The sequence below is a fragment of the Gadus chalcogrammus genome, chromosome 14 (assembly GCF_026213295.1).
Source record: "Gadus chalcogrammus isolate NIFS_2021 chromosome 14, NIFS_Gcha_1.0, whole genome shotgun sequence".
NCBI lineage: Eukaryota > Metazoa > Chordata > Actinopteri > Gadiformes > Gadidae > Gadus > Gadus chalcogrammus.
The window spans coordinates 22,222,062-22,228,121 of record NC_079425.1 but is presented as its reverse complement, the minus strand read 5'-3'; positions in this window follow the sequence as shown (position 1 = coordinate 22,228,121).

Genomic DNA, 6,060 nt, shown 5'->3' with positions numbered 1-6,060 from the left:
TTTGGTTCCGAAGTTAGGTTCCAAATAGTATTGAAATACACTCAAATTCACACAAATACAGGTTTTAAAGAGATGATAGGTTCATTTTGTGTTCACATATTAACAGATGGGTTTAGCCTTCTAGTCCAACAGCCTTAACCTCAATGAGTGACATGGTCAACCCATCATACTGTATCAGTGTAGGCATATTTATACTTACCGTATACACTCAAGAACCTGATCAAGTAGACTGATACTGGTAGAACATTTGCTGCAATATTACTTTTGTATTCTGTATATTTCACGAATGATCCTGAGCACAAATTCCCTTCATAGATCTAAGTGTATGTGAACGTGTACTGTGCTGGCAGTATAAGATACAGTCTTGAATAATATATAATAATAATGACACATATGTGTCCTTGAGTGAAGCATTGTAACGAGGTCGGTGTGCCCCAGCCGCTCTGAACTGTGTTAGAGCGGATGTCATTATCAATAGACACCTAAAGAATAGGCTCTATGGCTCCATTCCATTAAAGGATGGAACCAAGAGGCCTATGGGGCTCCGTTCCATCTTTTGATGGAATACCTCAGGCTTCTTAAACACACACCACATGAAACACATATTTCTTTGTGTTAACCAAAGTGATTTATAATTTGTGTGTGTGTGTGTGTGTGTGTGTGTGTGTGTGTGTGTGTGTGTGTGTGTGTGTGTGTGTGTGTGTGTGTGTGTGTGTGTGTGTGTGTGTGTGTGTGTGTGTGTGTGTGTGTGTGTGTGTGTGCATGTCTATGCGTGTGTGTGTGTGTGTTTATGTTTGCACATCTGTATTTCAGCATCGATCTAGTAGTAATGCTACAGAAACAATCAAGCCAGGCGTCGCATGGCAACAATACCGCTCATTGATTGGCTGAGCATCTCGGGCTCTTGCCCGGCTGGCCACATGGTCTCAAATCGAATTGGGAACAATATGTTTAGAGAGGCTGATCAATAGGTTTTAGTGGGAGATTCAAATGCATGTTGGGTTCAGTTGGATGTTTAGGTTGCCAATTGGTTGTTTAGTTAAGAAAAGAAAAAAGCAGGATTGAATTATCAGTTCGTTTGTGTGTTCAAAATCAGTGACATCACCCAAGTGACGCGATGCATTACCGTTAGCGTAGGTCTTGTTTGCTTGCAGGTGAAGCACATGCTGTAAATCATTGGGTTGAGGGAGAAACAGCGCACAGATGGTTCAATTATGTGGTGCAATGGGTGATATTTCAGTAGTATTTCCAGAGGGATCCTTCTAGAAGGAAACAATGATGAATCTGCTAAGCAAAGGCAAACAAGACAAATGTAGTTTGCCTTAATGAAATTTCCTTCACTCTATTCAAGTATAAATTATGACAGGTAGGCTACCCCGGAGGATTGGATTAGCCTCTATTTGTCATTTATAATGGCTTCTATCATTGTACAACAATAAATAACAGTATGAACATTAGAGACAACAACATAATGACTCCCTTCATTGGTCTTTGTAATTATGATGATGATTATTATTGATTGTATAGTAGGCTATTATTATTTTTAGTCATAGGAGTAGGAGAAGTAGTATTAGTATTACTAGTAGTAGAAGTAGTCGTAGTATCATTAGTATTACAAGTAGTATTAGGAGTAGTAGTAGTAGAAGAAGTATTAGTAGGACCTAGTAATAATATAAAATAACAAATATTTTTTTGTTTGAGATCTGTGCCTCAAGTGAGGGGGCACAAGCATTGTGGGGGGCGGCGGTGCCCGGCCCCCCATAGCGACGGGCCTGCCACCATGCATGGATGTGCAGACTTTGCTTGAGTATGGACGCATGTAAGAGGAATTACCAGTCAGACCAAGGAATAGGTCGGGCCTCAATAGATTGCTGTCAGGTTTTACACCGCCTCACCATAATATATAGAATAAAAAATATGATTTCATGCTGATACAAAAGCACATATCCTTTAAACAGTAGGAAAACCACCAACAAACAACACCAAAAATACGTCATTGAAAATATAAACCGCTCTATGGACTATGTATAGAAACCACGTGTTTTTATATATGTTATAACACCATCTTAACACGGATTACACCCACTGACATTGTCTGATTTGTTGCATTTTGTTCTGAAAACCCCATAGAATGGAAACAGGTCTGTGGTTAAACCGAATCACTTGATATATTTAGCGTGTATTTGGCTTTAGCAGGTGATGTTATTGAACAGGATATGATTGATAGACATTTTTTAATTATTATGCCATCCGACTGTTTGTTAGAGACGCCATACTTTTTTTAGTACGTTTTTTTCGGTACACAAAAAACGAACCCGTTTGCAGTCACTAGAGGGCAATAAAACATCACCATTAGAGTATCGAGGTTAAATGTAATATTAGATAGGATAGCCCTATGTATTTTTAATCGTAATGGCCTATCGTAAAATCAAAACCCATGCACTTGGTCTCTTTCAACGAAAACGATACCATCCCACACATAGCCTATCTATAATTATTATAGTGGAAAAATAACTTGAGGTCAACCAGTATATCAAAAGTCATGCATGCAAAGATCTGTGGCCTGGCAAGCAGACACGCACGCAGGCGCGAGCGCGTGTTGTTATTAGTGCGTGTTATTAATTATTATTTATATTATTAACACTCCGTTCACACAAACACACACAACGACAGACACCTGTGGAAACAGCTCCCCCCACACATCCGCTGTGACCCTTCCGTGGAGACTTTCAAAAAGTACACAAAAGCACACCTTTTCTCTGAGGCCTATGGCCTCTGACTCACGACCCCATCCAGGGCCTTGCGCATTTTGCACTCTCACTCACTTTTTTACATATACACCCTCACCTCCCACTCTTGTGAAGCGACCTTGAGTATCCTGAAAGGCGCTATATAAAACCATTTTATATAGCGCCTATATAACACACACACACACACACACACACACACACACACACACACACACACACACACACACACACACACACACACACACACACACACACACAGAGTAACACATTTTTACCCTACACCACCACTACCAAATGGACTACAAAGAAAACAACAGTTCATGTTTTAAATTACAACAAAAAGATTGAACCACCGCATGAATCGGCTTTGCAGGCAAGGGGCCTCGTAGCACCAGGCTCCGGCCGTGTTTATTTACCCTGAGCGTACCTCCATACCTCACACAGACCTATCATTGTAACAAGTGGGCACTGCTGGCGTTTATCCTCACTCCTTTCCCGCCTCCCTCACCTGCTTGTCCTTACTGCACTGGGCCTGCGCCATGCACTCCTCCCCACCCCACCCGACCGGACCACCCCCCCCCCCCCCACCCCCCTCCGTGGGCCTCGGCCCTCGGGGGAAGTAGTCACACACTCCTGGTTCCTTTGAACGGACCAGATCCTGGTATTCTCTTTCCCCTGCCTGCACCCACTGGCCGCCACTAGAGTCGCCATCTCGGACAGAAGGTGGGTGGTGGTGGGGGTGGCGGGGGCGGCGGCGGTGGGGGTGGCGGTGGTGGTGAGGGTGGTGCTGGTGGTGGTGGGGCCGGGGGTGGTGCTGGTGGTGGTGGTGGTGGGGGTGGGGGTGATGCTGGTGCTGGTGGTGGGGGTGGTGCTGGTGGTGGTGGTGGGGGTGGGGGTGGGGGTGATGCTGGTGCTGGTGGTGGGGGTGGGGGTGGTGCGGGTGGTGGTGGTTGGGGTGGTGGTGGGGGGGGTGGGGGTTGTGCTGGTGGGGATGGTGCTGGTGGAGGAGGTGGTGGTGGTGGTGGTGGGGGTGGCGGTGGTGGTTGGGATGTTGGTGGTGGGGGTGGTGGTGGTGATGGTGGTGGGGGTGGCGATGGGGGTGGTGGTGGGGGTGGCGGTGGGGGTGGTGGTGGTGGGGGTGGTGGTGATGTTGGTGGTGGTGGTGATGTTGGTGGTGGTGGTGGTGGGGGTGATGTTTTGGGTGGTGGCGGTGGGGGTGGTGGTGGTGGTGGCGGTGGGGGTGGGGGTGATGTTTTGGGTGGTGGTGGTGGGGGTGGTGGTGGTGGTGGGGGTGGTGGTGGTGGTGGTGGTGGCGGTGGTGGTGGGGGTGGTGGTGATGTTGGTGGTGGTGGTGATGTTGGTGGTGGTGGTGGGGGCGATCTTAAGACTCCTAGTTAGGCGCCAGGCTCGTTCTGAATGCTATTGATTTCAGTCAGTGTGAGTCAGTGCCGGTTCTCACCGACTGGTCGCTGTGCTTTATCTGCCCCCACCTCGTCGCGGAGAGCGGCCCGCCACAGAGGACGGCCGTCCAGGTGGAGGAGGAGATAAGGAGATAAGAGATGGGAGAGGGGAGAAGGAGCGGAGAACAGGGGCCGTGTAATGCGAGAGGGTAGAAGTATAGGGGGGTAGTGACAGTGAGGGGCTTACAAAGAGAAAAGACGAGGAAGAAATGAACATACTTCACAGGAGGACTGTCGGGCTTTGTCTGATCTCTAGAAAACAGACTCCAGTGGGTTGTTATGGGATAGGCTTCGGATTGGACTGAGTTGCAATAAAGGGGGCCAGGCCCCTGGGAAATTCTATCAGGAATAATTACATATATACATGTGTTTATATGAATATATATGTATTTGGATACATGCAAATAGATCAGATACCTTGAATGACTCTTAATTTCTCCCACCCCATCCCAAAATAACGTTGTTTTGTTCCACCTCAATATTCTAGAGCTTAACAGCGATTGACAGCGGTCTGGTCTAATGGCGTTGGGCATTGTCAGATTGACAGTTCTCAAGCCCAATGGGCTTGATGGGGAGGCGGTGCCACCCTGTTGCCCCCCGTTTAGATCGGCCCCTGCAGGGATGGTTAACCGATTAAGAAAAGAAGAGCTTAAGAAGGGACACTGATTCCTAACAGGGGGCTCAATCGCTCGTGGGTGGACCGAGTGGGTGGGGGGGATGGGGGGGGGGGGAGGACACCTGGAGCTTATTCGTATTCTTCCACTACAGACACAAGATGCGGAGATGGAGGCTCGGAACAGAAAGGTCTATAATGGTGGTGGAACCACTCTCCCTGTGTTTTCCGAAAATCATTCTGCGCTCCTCTGGCGGGAGATAAGCGTTTGCTAGAGTCACCTCCGTTTGACGTTCCCTGAATATCTTCCGACCGGCACTGCGTATCTTCCGACAGCCCCTGAATGTCCTCATGCATAGCCATCTCTCTGCATGGGGTCCCCTCACTCGTTTCACTTCCCCTCCGGGGGAGCGTCCCTGCTATGCATGTGTCCGTGCTCACACGATGCTTTGGCTGGTCTTATTGGGAATACTTATTCATCGACATATTTCTTTCGTCTTTCAAGAAGAAACACACACGCTGTGACTCTGCCTTCCCCCGCCTAGGCCATACACACAGCTCCCATTATGTGTCAGACTTGGACGGGCAAGTTGAAGTTGGACTACTAGACCTGATGGTTTACTTTATGTTCTCAAAAAGCCATGTACTTTGAATCTCTCTCTCTGTCTCTCGCTCTCGTTTGCTTTCTCTTTCTCTTTCCCTCTTGTTTGCTTTCTTTTTCTCTTTCTCTATCGCTTTTTCTTTCTCATTCTTTCCCCCTTCTCTCTTTCTCTTTCTCGCTCTTGCTCACTCTCTCCCCCTTTCTCTTGCTCTTTCTCTCTTTCTCTTTCGCTCTCTCGCTTGCTTTCGTTTTCTTTCTCACTCTCTCTCTCTCTCCCTCTCTCTCTCTCACACACACACACACACACACACATACACACACTCACACACACACACACACATAAACTATCTCTCTCTCTCTCTCCCACAAACACACACACTCACTAACACTCTCACACACACACACACACACACACACACACACACACACACACACACACACACACACACACACACACACACACATACATTTCTAATAAAATCAGGCAGCTTTTATCCTTCCAAACCTCACTTGTAGGATGCCAGTGTGTCTGGGGCATTCAGCATGTGTATTCTGACCGGCTTGTGTATTTTAACATTCCCTGTAAGAATACAAGTAGCTCTTTGAACACAGCGTGTCTTTGGCTCGCAGTGTGTG